General features: G+C 47.8%; 1 protein-coding gene across 1 annotated transcript in view; it reads left to right on the forward strand.

Annotated features, from left to right (window-relative positions):
- The first annotated feature begins 15,269 nt into the window (after positions 1 to 15,269).
- MYH9 (myosin heavy chain 9) overlaps positions 15,270 to 18,981 on the forward strand; it is a 90,718-nt gene continuing 87,006 nt past the window's right edge. The window contains exon 1 of the mRNA XM_080811686.1: positions 15,270 to 15,445. The gene's annotated coding sequence lies outside the window, so the exon portion shown is untranslated. The remainder of the gene's footprint in view (positions 15,446 to 18,981) is intronic.

Raw genomic sequence — 18,981 nt, forward strand, 5'->3', positions numbered from 1 at the left:
ATCCTGTGAACGTACTAAAAACCACTAAACTAGCTGTATACTTGAAATGAGTAAAATGTATGGTATGTGAATTATATCTCAATAAAACTGTCCAAAAAAACCCCTCCAAACCCCCAAAAGAATGGTTATTTATTCTTCAGCACCCATCTGTGGTAAGATACCATGGGGCACCCATGAATGGATAATTATATTTCCTGGTCTTCGTGTACTCTTTTCACCTCTATTCTTTGTTTTTTTTTTTTTTTTTAAGAATTTTATTTATTTATTTGAGAGAGGGAGAGAGCTGGAGACAGAGCATGAGTTGGGGGTGGGGGAGGAGGGTGGGGGCAGAGGGAGAAGGAGAAGCAGACTCCCCACTGAGCAGGGAGGACTCGATCCTAGGACCCTGAGATCATGACCTGAGCCGAAGGCAGATGCTTAACCCACTGAGCCACCCAGGCGCCCCTGTTCTTATTTTATTAGCTTATTGATTTGTTCATTCGCTCCTCAAACATTTGACCGCACCAGGTCCTGGGGATATCAGCAGCAACGAAGCCCTGGCCTGAGAGTCCCTTGATGGAAGCAAGCCCAGGGGGCGGTGGGAGCACAGGGGAGGACTTCTGCTCCCCCCGGGGAGGGTCTGAGAGGCCTCCTGAGGGACTCATCACCCTTGAAGACTTAAGAGAAAGGGAGACTTGGAGACCCTTGAGTGGAGTCCTGGAGACCCGGGGGGCCTGAGACAGAAGATGTCTGCTGGGCATGAAAGACATTGCACTAGGTTCACGGGGCACATGCTGGAGAGCCCTGAGTGTCATTCCAGGGAAGGAGAAGGCTTGGGCCCAGTGAGGGAGTACACATGACTGGTGCTGAGTAATTATTTGCTGCAAGAATAACAGATTTATAAAATACAGGTGCTCAGGATACACCTCCCGAGACTGCCTTCATTAAAATCTTGCCAGGTGCCTGGGTGGCTCAGTTATTAAGCATCTGCCTTTGGCTCGGGTCCTGATCCTGGGGTCCTGGGATCGAGCCCCGCATCGGGCTCCCTCAGTGGGAAGCCTGCTTCTCCCTCTTCCACTCCCCCTGCTTGTGTTCTCTCTCTCTCTCTCTCTCTCTCTCTCTGACTCTCGCTGTGTCTCTTTTTGTCAAATAAGTAAAATCTTTAAAAAATAAATAAATAAAAGTCTTGCCGGGGATTCTCATGTCTGATGGCCTGGACACCCTGTGATGGGACCCGGGACTCGTCACCCTTGAGGGTGATGCGAACCACTCCGGGGGCCTTGTTACCTTGCAGACTTGGGCTTTGGTGGGTCTGGGCTAGGGTCTGGGCTGAGAGATCAGCATTTAAGAAGCTCCGAGGTGAGGCTCACACTCCCCATCCCTGTGCTTCTGGTGCCAGAATCCCACTTTTCTGCAGCAGCCCTCGGCCCTGCTGCCCACCCCCCCACCCCCCCAACCCCCTGCACCGGCTCCTGGGCTCTTCCCATCCCAACACTGGGCTGCTCAGAGTCCCACACAGTGTGGTCTTCTCCCCATTGGGCTTTGTGCTCGGTGTTTCTGCCAGAGGTACCACCCTTTGCCCCTCCAGGACCCTGCCCGGCTATCCCGTGGGCCGTCCTGTCAGTACTGGGGTGAGCCCCCCTAGAGACTGCAGCTGGTCGGTCACTCATCCTGCCAGGTCAGGCAGATCGTAAGCTGACTGTGTCATGGGTACGTGACATCAATTGTCTCCTTTGCAATGACCATCATCATCTTCACCTGACAAAGGAGGACACTGAGGCACAGACAGGTTCAGTAAGGGGCAGAACCTGGATTCTCACCCCGACAGCCCAAGACGGACATGCACACGCGACAGAAGGGAAGAGGGGCCCCTCAGAGAGATGCAAACGCGCCGTAGTTCCCCCAGAGGGAGAAGTCTCCTTCTAGTGGGCAATGGGGACTTACAGGCCGATGGGGGGTTCAGGGGGCAGAATGGGCAGAAAAGGCATGGAAACTGTGGCGGCAGCGGCTGATTTGTACTATGGGCAGGTTCAGAGTGCTGGGAACGGTTGCTGGTTGGGGTATAGGACCCCCCCACCCCCACCCCCAGAAGGGACCAGGGAGAGACAGGGCTTACCAGAAGGTTGGAAACTATTGGATGCCCCTTTTTCTATCCCCCTCTCCCTCCCCCCATCCCGTCCCCCCAGCCAAGTTTTCAGTGTAGGAGTTGCCCAGAAAGCACTAGAAAGATTCTTGGGCTGGAGAAAAGCGGGAGGTGCTCTAGGGTCACTGAGGGCCGGGGCAGGCTACCAAGAGAGAGCTTTTGGATTTTGTGCCACCAGAGCATCTGGATTCAAATCCCAGCCCGGCCACCTATGAGCCCGAAGACTCTGATCAAGTCACTTCCATGCTCCAGTTTTCCCCTCTGCAAAAGGAGGAGAAAAAAAAGTCAGAATAACAATTGGGCTGTTGAGAGTAATGAACAAATCACAATTCGAACGTTATTAGAATCTGAGAGATCCGCTGTGATCTTAGGCACATTATTTGACCCCTCTGTGCCTTGGTTTCCACATCTGGGAAATGGGGGAGAATAATAGTACCCACATCAAAGGGCTGAGATGAGGATGTAATAAGATAATCTTTGTGGGGCGCCTGGGTGGCTCAGTGGGTTAAAGCCTCTGCCTTCGGCTCAGGCCATGATCTCAGGGTCCTGGGATCGAGCCCCGCATCGGGCTCTCTGCTCAGCGGAAGCCTGCTTCCTCCTCTCTCTCTCTGCCTGCCTCTCTGCCTACTTGTGATCTCTGTCAAATAAATAAATAAAATCTTAAAAAAAAAAAAAGATAATCTTTGTGCCAAGTCCTCAGCACCATGCCTGCCCAGAAAGGCTCAGTAAATCTGGGCTGGGCTGATGCTTTTAGCTGAACTTCAGCGCAATCAACTCAGGATGTGAAAATCCGGGGGAGAGGGGAAGTGGGAGGTGACCTATGACGCTAAGGTCATTGTCTGGAGGGGAGGAGGGAAGGGCATGCGACAGAAGGCAGTGAGAGTCCAGCAAGAAGGAAAAAAGCCTGGGGGAGATGGTCTCCGGAAGACTGAAGGCTCCTAGGGAAGAGGGAGGACGAGGGAGGGCTCTGGGTCTGAGTCTGATTGGCATGGAGAGGCTGGAAATGTGAGTAAGCGCTGAAGTCAGGCGCACAGACAGGTTTGGCAGGAACCAGGATGGTGGGAGTTCATCATTTAGACACCGAACAATAGGGAAACACATCGAGAGTCTCGGGTAAGAGAACTATAGGTAATTTAGATACTTTTCTGTGTTTTAAAAAAATATTTCGTAACTTTAAACATGAATTTGTATTATTTTATATGTGTATATATATATATATATTTTTTTTTTAGGATTTTATTTATTTATTTGAGGAGGAGAGGGAGAGAGGCACAGTGATCCAGAGCACAAGAGCAGGGGGAGGGAGAAGCAGACTCTCCACTGAGCAGGGAGCCTGGTGTCTGGTTCCATCCCAGGACACCTAACTGACTGAGCTACCCAGGCACCCCTATATGTCTATTTTATTTTATTATTATTTTTTAAAGATTTTATTTATTTATTTGACAGACAGAGATCACAAGTAGGCATAGAGGCAGGCAGAGAGAGAGAGAGGGAAGCAGGCTCCCTGCTGAGCAGAGAGCCCAATGCGGGGCTCGAACCCAGGACCCTGGGATCATGACCTGAGCAGAAGGCAGAGGCTTTAACCCACTGAGCCACCCAGGCGCCCCTATATGTCTATTTTAATATGTAGCATATGTTTTCATATTTAGGTTTGATTTATAAATAGATAATACATTCTGATGAGTCTAAATGTAAGAGATTTAAAAGGGTTTTTCAGTGAAAATTCTCCCACCCCAATTTCCTAGCCCCCCAGTTCTAAGGAAAAAACCTCCATGTCTCTCACTTCTTGTATATCCTCCCCAAGGTATTCTGTCTAGTCTAGGATGTGTTGTTCTAGCATTAAAAAATAATGTCGATTGGGGCACCTGGGTGGCTCAGGGGGTTAAAGCCTCTGTCTTCCGCTCAGGTCATGATCCCAGGGTCCTGGGATCGAGCCCCGCATCGGGCTCTCTGCTCAGCGGGGAGCCTGCTTCCTCCTCTCTCTCTGCCTGCTTCTCTGCCTACTTGTGATCTCCGTCTGTCAAATAAATAAATAAAATCTTAAAGAAAAAATAATGTCGATTAAGATAAAAAGACCGAAAAACATATGCAACAAAAAACATAAGCAAATTAAAACTTAGGAAAATCAAAAACCTTTGTGCATCAGAATCTACTATCAATAGAGTAAAAAGGCAACCCACAGACTGAGAGAAAATACTTAAAAATCGTATATCTGATATGGGATTAATATCTAGAACATATAGACAACTCTTAAAACTCAACACCAAGAAACAAACCACCCAATTCAAAAACAGGCTGAGGACGTGAGTAGACATTTCTCCAGAGAAGAAATACAAATGGCCAAAAAGCCCATGCAATGATTGATGCTCAACATGTCTCATCAGGGAGATGCCAATCCAAACTACAATGAGATGCCTCCTCACATCAGTTAGGATGGCTGCTGTCCCAAACCCGGAAAAATGTCACCTACTTTCCTGTTGTACATATATTACTTTATTGACAGTACATTCTTTTTAAAGATTTTATTTATTTATTTGACAGAGACAGCAGGAGAGGGACACGAACAGGGGGAGTAGGAGAGGGAGAAGCAGGCTTCCCATCAAGCAGGGAGCCAGCTGTGGGGCTCTTTCCCAGGACCCTGGGATCATGACCTGAGCCAAGGTAGACACTTAACCACTGAGCCACCCAGGCACCCCTATTTTTTTTTTTTTTTATTAAGGAAAAAGACACCAGGAAATAACAAATGTTGGGACGACGTGGAGAAACTGAAACCCTTGCACATTGTCGGTGAGAAGGTCAGGTGGTACAGCCATTGTGGAAAACAGTATGGCGAGTCCTATAAATAAATAAATAAATAGAAATAGAAATAGCAACTCTACTGCTGAGTATATACCCCAAAGAATTCAAAACAGAAGAGAGATGGGTATAGCCATGTTTGTAGCAATATTACTCACGGTAGCTAAAATAGGGAAGTGCCCCAAGTGTCCACCAGTGAATGAATGGATAAGCAAAACGTGGTGTATACCTACAATGGGCTAGAATTCAGCATTAATAAAGAAGGAAATTCTAACACCTGCTACAGCCTGGATGAATCTTGAGGACATTATGCTCAGTGAGATAAGCCAGACACAGAAGGACAAATACTATATGATTTGAGGGGACCTAGAGGAGTCAATGTCCGACAGACAGAAGATGGAATGGTGGTTTTGCAGGAGTGGGGGTGAGGTGGGACGGGATGGGAGTTACAATTCAATGGGTGCACAGTTTCAGTTTTGCAAGATAAAAAGAGTTTTGGAGATGGATGGTGGAGTCAAAAACGGTGAATGTGGGATGCCAGGGTGGCTCGGTTGGGTCTCTGCCTTTGGCTTGGGGCATGATCCTGGGGTCCTGGGATGGAGCCCCGCAATGGGCTCCCTGCTTCTTGGGGAGCCTGCTTCTCCCTCTGCCTGCCACTCCCCCTGCTTGCTCTCTCTCTCTCTCTCTCTCTCTCATTCTCTGACAAAGGACATAAATAAAATCTTTAAAACAAAAACAATAAAACAAAAATTAGGCAGTAAATTTTATGTTATATATGTTATATGACAATAAAAATACATTAAAAAAATAGACCCAATGTCAGGATGTGGCTGGGGTTGGAGATACAGGTTTGGAAGTCATTCCCATACAGATAATATCTCAAAGTGGGGGAGAGTGGGGTAGAAGCCCAGGAGAAAGGGCGTAGACCAAGGAGAGGGGAGAGGAGGAGGGCTAAGATCCCACAGACACAGGCAACTCAAACTCACAGGGTTGTGAGTTTGAAACTTGTGTTGAGATTACATAAATAAATACTTTTTTTCAAGATTTTATTTATTTGTTTGACAGAGAGAAAGCAGAATAAGCAGGGGGAGCACCAACCCCATTTGCCCATTTGTTGTCCTCACAGTTTTGTCTTTTCCAGAATGTCATCTGTCAGTGTCAGTCGGAATGCCACAGAATGTAGCCTTTTCAGACTGGCTTCTTTCAATCAGTGATATGCATTTAAGTTTCCTCCATGTCTTTTCATGGTTTGATAGGTCATTTCTTTCTTTCTTTCTTTCTTTTTTTTAGATCTTTTTTTTTTTAGTGATGAGTGTCCTCATCTGGTGTACCATAGTCTATCTGTTCACCTACATCTTGGTTATTTTCAGGTTTTGGCAATTTTGAGTAAGGCTGCTGTGTATATATATATATGCTGGTTTTCGTGTGGATGTAAGTTTTCAGCTCCTTTAGGTAAATACCAAGGAGCCGAACCCCTGGATCATATGGTAAGAATATGTTTAGTTTTGTAAGAAACTGCCAAACACTGTCTTCCAAAGTACCTTTGATTTCCCGCCGGCAATCAAAGAGAGTACCTATTGCTTCCCAACTTTGCCAGCATTTGGTGTTTTGAGTGTTCTGGATTTTGTCCATTCTAATAGGTGCGTAGAAATACCTCATTGTAATTTGCATTGGATGCCATCTGTGTTTCTTCTTTTTGTTGTTGTTGTTTTTTTAAAGATTTTATTTATTTATTTGATAGATCACAAGTAGGCAGAGAGGCAGGCAGAGAAGCGGGGTGGGGGTGGGGAGCAGGCTCCCTGCTGAGCAGAGAGCCCGCCGCGGGGCTCGATCCTAGGACCCTGAGATCATGACCTGAGCTGAAGGCAGAGGCTTTAACCCACTGAGCCACCCAGGTGCCCCTGTGTTTCTTCTTTGATGAGGTGACTGTGAAGGTGTTTGGCTCATTTTTTAATCTTGTCATTCTCTTATTGCTGAGCTGTAAGAGTTCTTTGTATATATTTTTAAAAGATTTTATTTATTTATTTAACAGAGGGAGATTACAAGGAGGCAGGAGGCAGAGCAGAGAGAGAGGGGAAGCAGGCTCCCTGCTGAGCAGAGAGCCCGATTCGGGACTCGATCCCAGGACCCCGAGATCATGACCTAAGCCAAAGGCAGAGGCTTTAACCCACTGAGCCACCCAGGTGCCCCTCTTTGTATATTTTAGGTAACAGTCCATTATCTGCTATTTATGTATTTATTTATGATTTTATTTATTTATTTGCGGGAGAAAGGCAGAGATAGAGCACAGGAGGGGAGGAGAGGGAGAAGCAGGCTCCCCTCTGTGCAGAGAGCCCGATACAGGACTCGATCCCAGGACCCTGAGATCATGACCTGAGCGAAAGGCAGACGCTTAACCAACGGAGCCACCCAGGGGCCCCTCTGATTTGTTTTTAGGTTGGGGAAATCCAAAATATGTTTATAGGTGGGTGAGCTCCCAAGATGTTGAAGAGAAAAATAATTAGCAGGAATACAAAACTGTAGATAGAGTATAATTCAAATCATACCACTTTCTTTATGTTATTGGTAACTTTTAATTTTGTGTGATTAAAAAACTTATAGAGGGGCACCTGGGTGGCTCCGTCGGTTAAGCATCTGCCTCTTGATCTCAGCTCAGGTCTTGATCTCAGGGTTGTGAATTCAAGCCCCATCTTAAGAACCACGCTGGGCATGGAGCTTACTTAAAAAAAAAAAAAAAGGGACTCCTGGGTGGCTCAGTTGGTTAAGCAGCTGCCTTCGGCTCAGGTCATGATCCCAGCATCCTGGGATCGAGTCCCACATCAGGCTCCTTGCTTGGCGGGGAGCCTGCTTCTCCCTCTGCCTCTGCCTGCCACTCGGTGCTCGCTCGCGCTCTCTCTTTCTCTGGCATATTAAAAAAAAAAATTATAAAACTTATAGGAAATTGCAACAATAGTAGAAAGGACTCTTGTACTCTTTATCCATCCTTGCTAATGATTTATATATTGCCCCAATTTTATTTTATTACTTTTCTATTCATTGAAGTATAATTTATAGTCTGCATAGCACACAAGTCATAAGTGCACAAATCAATAAATTTTACATGTGTAGACCCAGAGTAACCACCAACCAGACCAAGATATAGAACATTCCAGTACTCCAGAAGGCCCCCATGGGCCTGTCCCATTCATAAACTTGCTTCGGAGGGAACCTCCATTCTGGCTTCTGTGGCTAGAGATTGATTTTGCCTGTTTTATTTATTTATTTATTTTTATAGTTTTTATTTTTTTATTTTTTTATTTAACAGAGAGAGACACAGCAAGAGAGGGAACACAAGCAGGGGGAGAGAGAGAGGGAGAAGCAGGCTTCCTGCTGAGCAGGGAGCCCGATGCAGGGCTTGATCCCAGGACTCTGGGATCATGACCTGAGCCAAATGCAGAGCTGAAGGACTAAGCCACCCAGGCACCCTGATTTTGCCTGTTTTAGAACTTCACATAAATGGACTCATACAGTAGCTACTTTTTTTTTTAAATCTAAACTTACTCAACAGTATATCTGTGAGATTCCGTTATTAAAAAACAACAAAACAACTGCGTAATAGAGATTTGTCACATACCATAAGGTTTATCCTTTTAAAGTATACAATTTAAAAAATGACAGGAGGGGAAGGAACCAGGCAGAGCCTGTGACTCCTGGTCTCAGGGTTGTGAGTTCGAGGTTCGCATTGGGTGTGGAGCCTATCTAAAAATAAATAAATACATAAGTAAATCAAATATACAATTCAGGGGCACCTGGGTGGCTCAGTCAGTTAAGCATTCGACTCCTGGTTTTTGCTCAGGTCATGATCTCAGGGTCCTGGGATGGAGCCCTGTGTTGGGCTCTGTGCTCAGTGCGGAGTCTGCTGGAGATTATCTCCCTCTCCTCTGCTCGCTTGCACTCTCTCTCTCTGTGTCTTTAAAAAAAAAAAAAAAGGAGAAGAAAAAGGAAAAAACCCCAACTCTTTAAAGTATACAATTCAGTAGGCTTTTAGCATAGTCATGGAGTGTGCCACTGTCACCACAATCTGATTTCGGAACATTTTCATTGCCTCAAAAAAAAAACACAAAGAAACAAAACAAAACAAATACCCAAAGAAACCCAACCCTCCTAGCCATTAGCAGTTACTTCTCATTTCTTCCTCTCCCTAGCCTCTGGCAACCACTAACCAGTTTTCTGTCTCTATAGATGTGCCTATTCTGGACATTTCATGTACATGAAATTAAACAATGTGCTCTTTTGTGATTGGCTGCTTTCACTCATCATTCTGTCTTTAAGGCACATCCCTGTCAAGTGTCAGGGCTTCCTTCCTTTTTCTAGCTAATATTCCATTGTACAAAGATGCTACGTTCTGTTCATTCATTTGTCAGTTCACGGACATCGACGTCTTTGTATTTTTTTTTTTTTTAAAGGATTTTATGTATCTCTTTGTCAGAGAGAGAGAGCACAAGCAGGGGGAGTAGCAGGCAGAGGAACAAGCAGGCTCCCTGCTGAGCAGGGATCCCCATGAGGGACTTGATCCTGGAATCCTGGGATCATGACCGGAGCCGAAGTCAGGCACTTAACCGACTGAACCACCCAGGAGCCCCACATTTTCATATTTCTTTACATGTTAACTATTTTTTTTCCCTTCTCTGTGTTAGTCCATTGCATGAACATACTCCATATTTTTTTAAAATATTTTATTTATTTATTTGACAGAGACCACAAGTAGAGAGAGAGAGAGGGAGAAGCAGACTCCCTGCTGAGCAGAGAGCCCGATGCAGGGCTTGATCCCAGGACCCTGGGATCATGACCTGAGCCGAAGGCAGAGGCTTTAACCCACTAAGCCACCCAGGCGCCCCAACATACTCCATATACTCTTTTCACCATTGGTATTCTTCTCTCCTCCCGGTTTTTGGCTATTTTAAGCTGCTATGAACATTTTTGTACCTACTTTTGTTGGGCCGAAGCACTCATTTTTGTTAGGTATCTGCTTACAGGTGGCTTGCTGGATCATTGGATATACATGTATATTCAACTAACCCTTTCGCAGAGTGGTTGTAGAAACTTACACTCACTCCCACAAGCCATTTATGAGAGTTCCAGTAGCTCCCATTCTTGCCAACATTTTGTATCTTACTTTTAATCATGCTGGTTGGGGATAGTGCTATCTTGCTGTGGTTCTAATTGTCATTCTGTGATAACTCATGATGTTTAGCACCTTTTTGTTGCTTCCTGGGTAATTAGGTATCATCTTTTATATGTGCCCATACAACTCTTTGCCCACTTAAAAAAAGTTGCTTTGTCTGTCTTCTCTTCCTTTCTTTCTTTCTTTTTTTTTAAAGTAAACTCTACCCCCAATTTGGGGCCTGAACTCAAAACCCCAAGATCAAGAGTCACATGCTCTACCAAATGAGCCCACCAGGCACCTTGTCCATCTTTTTTTTTTTTTTTTTTAATGTATTTTTACAACAGAGAAAGAGAGAGCACAAGTAGGGAGAGCAGCAGGCAGAGGCAGAGGGAGAAGCAGGCTCCCCCACAGAGCAGGGAGCCTGATGTGGGGCTCAATCCCAGGACCTTGGGATAATGACCCAAGCCAAAGGCAGTCACTTAACCAACTGAGCCACCCAGGTGCCCTGATTTTTCCCTCTTTTAAATGTGTCTATTGATGAACAGAAGTTGAACAGAAGTTCTTAATCTTTTTTTTTTTTTTTTAAGATTTTATTTCTTTATTTGACACAGAGAGAGAGACAGTGAGAGAGGGAATCCAAGCAGGGGGAATGGGAGAGGGAGAAGCAGACTTTCCTCCGGGCAGGGCACCCAATGCGGGGCTTGATCCCAGGACCCTGAGATCACGACCTGAGCTGAAGGCAGACACTTAACGACTGAGCCACCCAGGTGCCCCAGAAGTTCTTAATCTTAATTAAGTTCAATTTAACAGTCTTTTCTTATAGTTTATACTTTTTGTGTCTAAAGAAATTTTTGCCTATTTCAAGGTCATGGAGAAATTCTCCTATGCTTTCTTCTAGAAGTTTTGTTGTTTGCTTTTTATATTTAGGACTCTGATCCATCCTGAACTATTTCCATAAATGGTGTGAGGGTAGGGGTTAAGATTCACAGTTCCACATGTAGATACGCAATTGACCTAACACCATTTATTTATTTAGTTATTTTAAAAAAGATTTTATTTATTTATTTGACAGGCAAAGATCACAAGTAGGCAGAGAGGCAGGCAGAGAGAGGGGGGGAAGCAGGCTCCCCGCTGAGCAGAGAGCCTGACGTGGGGCTCGATCCCAGGACCCTGAGATCATGACCAGAGCTGAAGGCAGAGGCTTTAACCCACTGAGCCACCCAGGCGCCCCCTAACACCATTTATTAAAAAGACCATCTTTTCTTCACTGATTTCAGTGGCACCTAATATATCAGGTGACCATGTATATATGTATATATGTATATATTTTATGCAAGTATATATGTGTGTGTCTACAGATTTGAAGGAAACAACAAAGGTTTGTTAATAGTTGTGATATTGTGGCACTAAGTTTATGGGTGATTTAAATTTTCTCTCTTTTTAGTATTTTCTACACCAACCATAATATTATTTTAATTCTCCGCTAAAATAGATGAAATATTTTCCTAAAATTTTTCAAGAGTAGACACTATCAAGGATACAGGTCCTCGGTTCTTGGGAGATATAGGAGGGATTGCCAGGCTGGATAGCAGGTGGGAGGGTTTCCTGAGTTAGGGAAGCATCTAGGGTAGTGGAAAGGGAGGAGAGAATTGAGGCCCCGGCCAACAGAGGGCTTCCATCTTCTTAGCAACCTCAGTTCCCTGGAAAATGTGGAGCCACGAGGCTGGGGATAGGAGGAAAATGGAAATGAACGTTATCAGTAATGTTCTATGGTAAATGCATACTACTTAGCTGCTTATTGATTTTATTTTTTTAAAGAGGGAGGTTGGGAGGGGCAGAGGGAGAGAGAGAATCTTAAGCAGTCTCCGTGGCAAGAGCAGAGCCTGATGCGGGGCTCGATCTCACGACCCTGAGATCACGACCTGAGCCAAAATCTGGAGTCAGATGCTTCACCAACTGAGCCACTCAGGCACCCCTAGTTAGCAGTTTAGAAAACAGCTTGAGGTCCAGGTCTCCTGTGTTCTTCCCAACAGTCACTGGGGCTAAGAAAGACTCAGTGATTATACCCATTTTACAGATAAGGAAATAGATGCTGAGTCTTGCCCAAGTATTCACTAAGGACTGTTTTACGCCAGGCCTTGTGTTGGTTCCAGGTCCACAGAGACAAATAAAGCACAGTCCCTCTGTGTCCTCAGGCAGCTCCCAACCTGGGCAGAGGAAACAGCCAGGAGATGGAGGATTAAAATCTAATGTGCAGTGAGAGAGATAAGGGAAAGGTGATGTGATTGTACAAAGGACAGGCACCTAACTGGCCTGCAGGGTCAGGGAGGCCATTTTCGAAGAGGTGACATCAGAGTGAGTAATTTTCTTCTACCTTTGACAAAATTATGCAAGTGATATGTGTGTTAGAAACACAGATAAGCAAAAGGAAAAAATTAGTCACAATCCTTCTACCAAGACATTAACCTTATTGACACTTTAATATAATCCTTTTGAAAGTTCATTTTCTGTTTCTCTGAGACATACACACATGTGCGCACACACACCCCCCCAGATAAACACACAAACACTGCACAAAAATAAATGAAATCTTGTTACAATAGCATTATATAATTTGCTTTTCTTTACTTACTATATTTTAAATCATAAATATAAATCTAAACAAAATTTTAGTGATTTTTTTGGTATTTATTTCTGAAACATACAGATGTATCAACATTTATTCAATCAATCTCTTATACAATTATTTCTAATATTTAGTGACTCTAAACAATGTTGAAAGAGTACCTTTTTAAAAAAAAAAGATTATTTATTTATTTATTTTTGTATTTGATAGACAGAGATCACACGTAGGCAGGGGCAGGGAGAGTGAGAAGGGAGAAAGCAGGCTCTCTGCTGAGCAGATAGCCCGATATGGGCCCGATCCCAGGATCGCTAGGTCCCAGGACCCTGAGATCATGACCTGAGCCAAAGGCACAGGCGTAACCCGTGGAGCCACCCAGGTGCCCTGAAAAGAGTACCTTTTAAACCACTATCTGTGCACTTTCCCAATTATTTTTTTATGGTGAATTCTCAGAGAGAATTGATCAATTTGCTTTCCTACCCGTATCTCTAAACCTGGCCAACAGGGGACATTTTTGTACTTTCATTAATTTTTAAAAATTTGTTAGGTGAAAAATGGGATCTTGTGATATTGTGTTTGCATTTCTTTGCATTTTTAATAACTTTTTTTACTTTTTATTTTTAATTTTAATTTTTTAAAAAAGATTTTATTTATTTGACAGACAGAGATCACAAGTAGGCAGAGAGGCAGGCAGAGGGAGAGAGAGGAGGAAGCAGGCTCCCGCTGAGCAGAGAGCCTATTGATATAGGGCTTGATCCCAGGACCCTGGGATCACAACCTGAGCGGAAGGCAGAGGCTTAACCCACTGAACCACCCAGGCGCCCAGGCACCCCTCTAATAACTTTTTTTCATAATTATTGGCCATTTATGTTTCTTCTTTCTTACTTCTGTTCCTTTTTTGGGGCCATTTTTGTTTTGGAGTACTTGGGGTTTTTCTTAGTCACTGAGAAGAGCTCTTTGTATATTGTTGGTAGTAATTCTTAGGGTTGCAAAATTCTTTTTTCCAGTGCTCTTTTGCTTTTACATCATACATTTTTCCCTCAAGTTATAGTTTAGTCATAATAGTATGAACATTCCAAAAGGAAAGTGTCATGAGAATTTGCCCTCCTAGATAGAAAATGTATTATAAAGCTACCATCATTAAAGTATTTTGGAAATCGCACAGGAACACACAGAAAGGTCAATGGATACAAACTCAGAAGCAGGTTCAAGCACATACAGGTTGGAAAGGTGATGAATAAAGAATAGATAACTGGCTATTGCGAAAATTGTATTAGTTTTCTCCCTCTCTCAACAACCAGATTCCAGATGGATTAAAAGATAAGAGCAAAACAATTTTAAATTTTTTTTAATTTTTGTATTGCGAAACAATTTTTTTAAATTAAAAAAATTTTTTAGCATGGGGGCGCCTGGGTGGCTCAGTGGGTTAAAGCTGCTGCCTTCGGCTCAGGTCATGATCCCAGAGTCCTGGGATCGAGCCCCGCATCGGGCTCTCTGCTCAGCAGGGAGCCTGCTTCCTCCTCTCTGCCTGCCTCTCTGCCTACTTGTGATCACTGTCTATCAAATAAATAAGTAAAAAAAAAAATTTTTTTTTTAGTATGCTCTACGTCCAACCTGCGGCTTGAACTCACACAACTCCTAGATCAAGAGTCTCATGCTCTATCCACTGAGCCAGTCCCTAAAAAAATTTTTTAATAAAAAAGTTTTTCCCCTGGGGATAAAAATACATTATATATTTATTAAAAAAAAAATAAAAAAAAAAGTTTTTATCCTCGTGTAGTAGGCAGTAACCAAAAAGAGTGGCTCTTTGCCTACCCAAAAAGAACACCCAAGAAAACACTGGTAACAAATATCTAAAGAGGTGTGCGAATTAATCACGTGCAGGTGAGAATGCTTGGAAGTGCACCCCAGGAACCCCTCTGAGGACAGTTCTGAAGGCTGGAAGACCGCGCCGTGCCCACTCTAAAGAGAGGGTCAGGAATCGAACTCAGGGCGCCCTCACCGGATCCGGGGCTGAGTCCATGCCTGCCCCCACAGGCCATCATAATTATGTAAAATAGCACTTTTTCCATATATGGTACTTAATATCTGTTCTTCTGGTAGGATGACATGGGACCGGGAAAACAGCTCGAGGGGCGGGGTGTCAGAGCCCCGGACCTTCCCAGCCGGCTCCCGCCCTGCCTCGCCCCGCCTCGGCAATGCACCAAAATCCCGGCCTGAGCCTTCTGCGAGCCTCCTCCTTCTGATTGGACTCTCTCTGTGTCAATCTTCCCCCTGGAACCTGGCTGTTCGTCGGGCCCGGCCCACTGGGGCGGGGCTCCCGCCTAGGAAGCGCGGAGGAAGGTGGAGCCCGTGGAGGTGGGGGCGGTTGGCGAGGACCCCGCTGGACCCAGAGGCTCCGCCCACCCCCTTCCCACAGGCCCCAGGTGTCTGTCCATCAAGACCGGGGACGGGCTGGAGTGGGCGAGGCCGTTCGGGGGGGCGGTGTCGTCCCTCCAGGCTCCGCCCTCGGGCCGGCGCCGGGCTGGAATAGGCGGGCGTCCGCAAGGGCGGGGCGGGAAGGCGGCGAGGAGCCGAGCTGGGTGCGGTGAGGCGCGCAGATCACCGCGGCTCCCGGGCAGGGCACGGAAGGCTGAGCGAGACTGACCTGCTGCAGCACCCGCCTCGCGTGCTCGCCCCACCCCGCCGTCGCCCGAGCGCTCGAGAAAGCCCTCTCGGGAGAAGCAGCGCCCGTTCCCCGGCGCAGATCCAGGTTCAGGTGAGCTAGCCGCACCGGCCGGTCCCGCCCCGGGCGGGGGCGGTGGCGACGGGACGCGCGGCGTCTGGGGCGAGCGGCCGGACGGGTGGTTTTCGGCCTCTGCGCGGCCGGCGACCGGCGCGCGGGGCGAGGGGGGGCCGCGAACGCCGCGGGCCCGGGCCGGGGCACCGCATCCTTCCGGGAGCGGCCGGAGGACCCCCTGCGCGACGCTCGGGGAGGGCGCCGCTGGAGGCAGGGCCTCGGGAGCAGGCCAAGGCTTCGGGGCCGGCGCTCCCCGGAAACCCTCCGCCCCTCCCCCTGCCTGCCCGGCGCATTCCCCCGGCGGGGCACCGGGAGCCTCGACCTCCCCTTGCGGCCGGGGCACGCGCCCCGCCCTCGCCTCGCGGAGAGCCCAAGTTGGGCAAACTTTTTAACCCCTTCCGGGGAGCCGCTGTCCCTAGGACCGGACCGAGCGAGCGTGAGATGGGGGGCTCGGGGGCAGCGGCTGCTTTGGAAGTTTCCAGGGGTTTTCGAAACGGAGGTAACGGGCAGGCGGGGACCGTTTGGCAGCTGTCAGGGCGTCCGCCTGAGTCAGAATCGGACTGTCCTGCTGCAGACATTGCACTCGGCTCAGTTTCCGCCCTCCGCTCCCGACTTCCTCATTCGCCCGGCTGCGATCGGCTGGGCGGAGGAGGGGGACGGGGAGGTGCGGTGGGTGCGTGGGGAACCGGGACCCGGCGGGTGCCGGGCGAGGCAGGAAGGACCCCCCTCCCCAACACCCCCCAGCCCCTCAGCCGTTGACTTTTGACTTCCGCTACCCGGCGGAGGAAGGCCCAGGAATGCCCGCAGCCATCTAGGCGGCCCGGAGCGCACCTGATTCCACCCCACCTGGGGGCCGCCCCACGCGGGCGGGGGCGGGGAGCTGGGTCCTGCTCCTTTAGGACCAGACCTGCGCTATTGCATCGTCCCTGTTTGGGCCAGATCGAGGTTGTTACCCTGCCTTCTCCGCTTTTCTGTGCTGGAGGAGGAGGGGGGTAGCCTCACGCCATCCTGTCCTGGGGCCACGCCCGGGGCAGGACTGCACCCCCTTATCCCTGCAGGGAGCCCAGTGGTTTATAACAACGCTGCACACACCAGGACGGGGTTGCCGGCTGCCTTGAGGTAGGGGCAGGGTGAGGGCCCGGCTGCGGTCTGTGGCCCCACCCAGCTGGTGTGGGGAGAAAGGTTCCTGGGAAGTCCCAGGTCCTGGCAGGTCCCGGAGACCAGCGGCCTCTCTGCGCTGGGCGGTCAGAGGCCCAACAACTCCTCGGTTCAGTGCATCCTTTTCTGGGTTTCAGAGGATTTCAAAGTAACTGTTGAGTAACTGTTGAAGGGGAAGAGAGCCTTTGCTCCTTCCTGCAACACTGTGGCCATTTCTGACACCGCAGAGACCTGCCTGATAACCTCACCTGGTGGTTTATTCCCCTTTTGGTGAGGAGGGAGGCTGCTTTAAGGCCTGGTTTAGACAATCACTCGATTAATATTAGTCAATTTATGTACAAGGCTGCGAGGTGCAGAGGGAGAGTATGTAGATGTGTAATTGAACAAATATTTAACTGACTGCTCTGTGCCAGGGACTCTGGCAGGTGGTGGGGGGGGGTGGGAGGTTGAGTAAGACCTGGCCCCTGCCCTCCGGCACTTAGGGAATGCTGAGACAAATCTGCAGATGACTCTAATATGAGGCGAAGATGACATGGTCCTCAGAAAGGTACGGTGAGTCATGGGGACTGTGAGAGCAAGGAGCCAGCCCACTCTGCCCAGGTCCCAGAAGCCTCTGCCCTCCAGGAGTTCCCAGTACCCCCCCACCTCACCCCCACTTGCATAACTGAGCAAGCAAGAGATTGCTTTGTGTAACTTGAGAGTCACCATACCCCCCACTTGGCTGCGGGTGACCCTGAAGAGCTCCGCTTTTCACACTCAGCGCTTTTCACACTCAGCGAGCCCCTGAGCCCCAGCAGTGCCTGTGGGCAGATCCAGGTGCCTGGATTGGCAGGCTCTGTGCGGGGAAGGGCAGCTCGGCTCCAGAGGTGGTCTGTGGGGCTGCTTGCCTGAAGGACACAGGAAGGTAGAGGAAAGAGAGGATCAGGGTCCTGGCTATCTGAGTTTTTACTTTTTAAAAAAATTTTTAAACTTTTTAACCAAAGGGGTGGGAGATGGGACAACTTCCCTCTTGCAGAATGAAGGAGCATGTTAATCACAGGCTGCCTTTTGCCTGTTCTTGCTCCAGAAAAAACAAAACGAGGATCTGTTAGCTTTTGGGAGAGAGAAAAGCACACTCAGAAAATGCGGCATTGTTGTGTCGCCTGCTAGGGTATTGCTGGAAACCTGGCTCTCTGTGCTTTCTTCACTTCCTCTTCTAGCTAATCCTTCAATCAAGTACTGAAGACAGCCTTTACCAGCTTGACATCTTTATTTCAAAAGGAGGGGAGGGGTTGGCTGTTGTTTTCCTCTGAGCCTGGCCTTACCCTTCCCTTGAAGGGGGAGAAAGAAACCCAAAGCCAAGGAAAGAAAGAAAGAAAAAAAAATCCATGCCTTGACAGCTTCCTCCCAAGCATCATGTTCCAAAAATATTTAGAATAACAAAATCTGTGTGTCGTCTTAATTAAACAAACGTCCTAATTTGCTGAGCATAAAACAGCATCTCTGCAGGAAGTGCATTTTCCCTTTGTGCAGCCCCAGAGAGTCACTGCCTCTCGGCCTTAACCCTTGGTGCGCTGAACTCCTGGGCTCAAGTCCCCTGGCGACGACAGAATGGAGCCCTGGTCACCCCCTGGGAAGTGGGGGGTGCTCCTGTGACTTCTAGAATGCCATTCTTAGAGATGGGAAGCGTGGGGTGGTGAGCCTGAGAGTTAGAGTTCAAATCCTGACCCTGCCACTTAATTAGCTTTACGACCTTAGGCAAGTCATGTCACCTCCTGGAGCCACGGGTCCCTTCTCTGTCAATGGGAATGGGTACCTACCCTGAAGGGTTAGGTGTGAGAACTAGAAGAAGTAAGGTGTGCGCAGGGCCCAATATACAGTGGCTATGTCAGTTTCTAAGAAAATATGTAAATGACAGGTCTCAACTCCCTGGGTCCTCAGGAAGCAGGGAAGGGCAGGGTAGGTGGGGGGGTGTTCCTAGCTCCTGCTCAGTGCTCTTTCTGCTTTCTCAAAAGGGGTGTGTGTGTGTGAGTGTGTACAGTGCTTGTGGACTGTGAGGCAGAGGTGGGGGGGGGGCAGGGGGGCATCTGCTGATGCTTTTGAATGCCCTCAACGATGAGCTTGTGCCGAATAGCCTCCTTTCAGGGCTCTGGCCCAGGCAGAAGGTGTGCAAACTGTCTGCGGTTTTTGTTCTAAAACCTGGTTTCCTGGGATCCAAGATGTCTAGGGTAGAGCCAGAGGGGTGACATGGAAAGAGAACAGCTCTCGAGGGTCTGGACACCTGGCTTCTGGCTCTGGTTGGGGGAAAATCTGATTTTGATAAAAAGGGCCCTGTCATCTTACAAAGACATGACACCAATTTATGTGTCCACCCGTTA

Source organism: Martes martes (assembly GCF_963455335.1).
Source record: "Martes martes genome assembly, chromosome: 8".
NCBI classification, from domain to species: Eukaryota; Metazoa; Chordata; class Mammalia; order Carnivora; family Mustelidae; genus Martes; species Martes martes.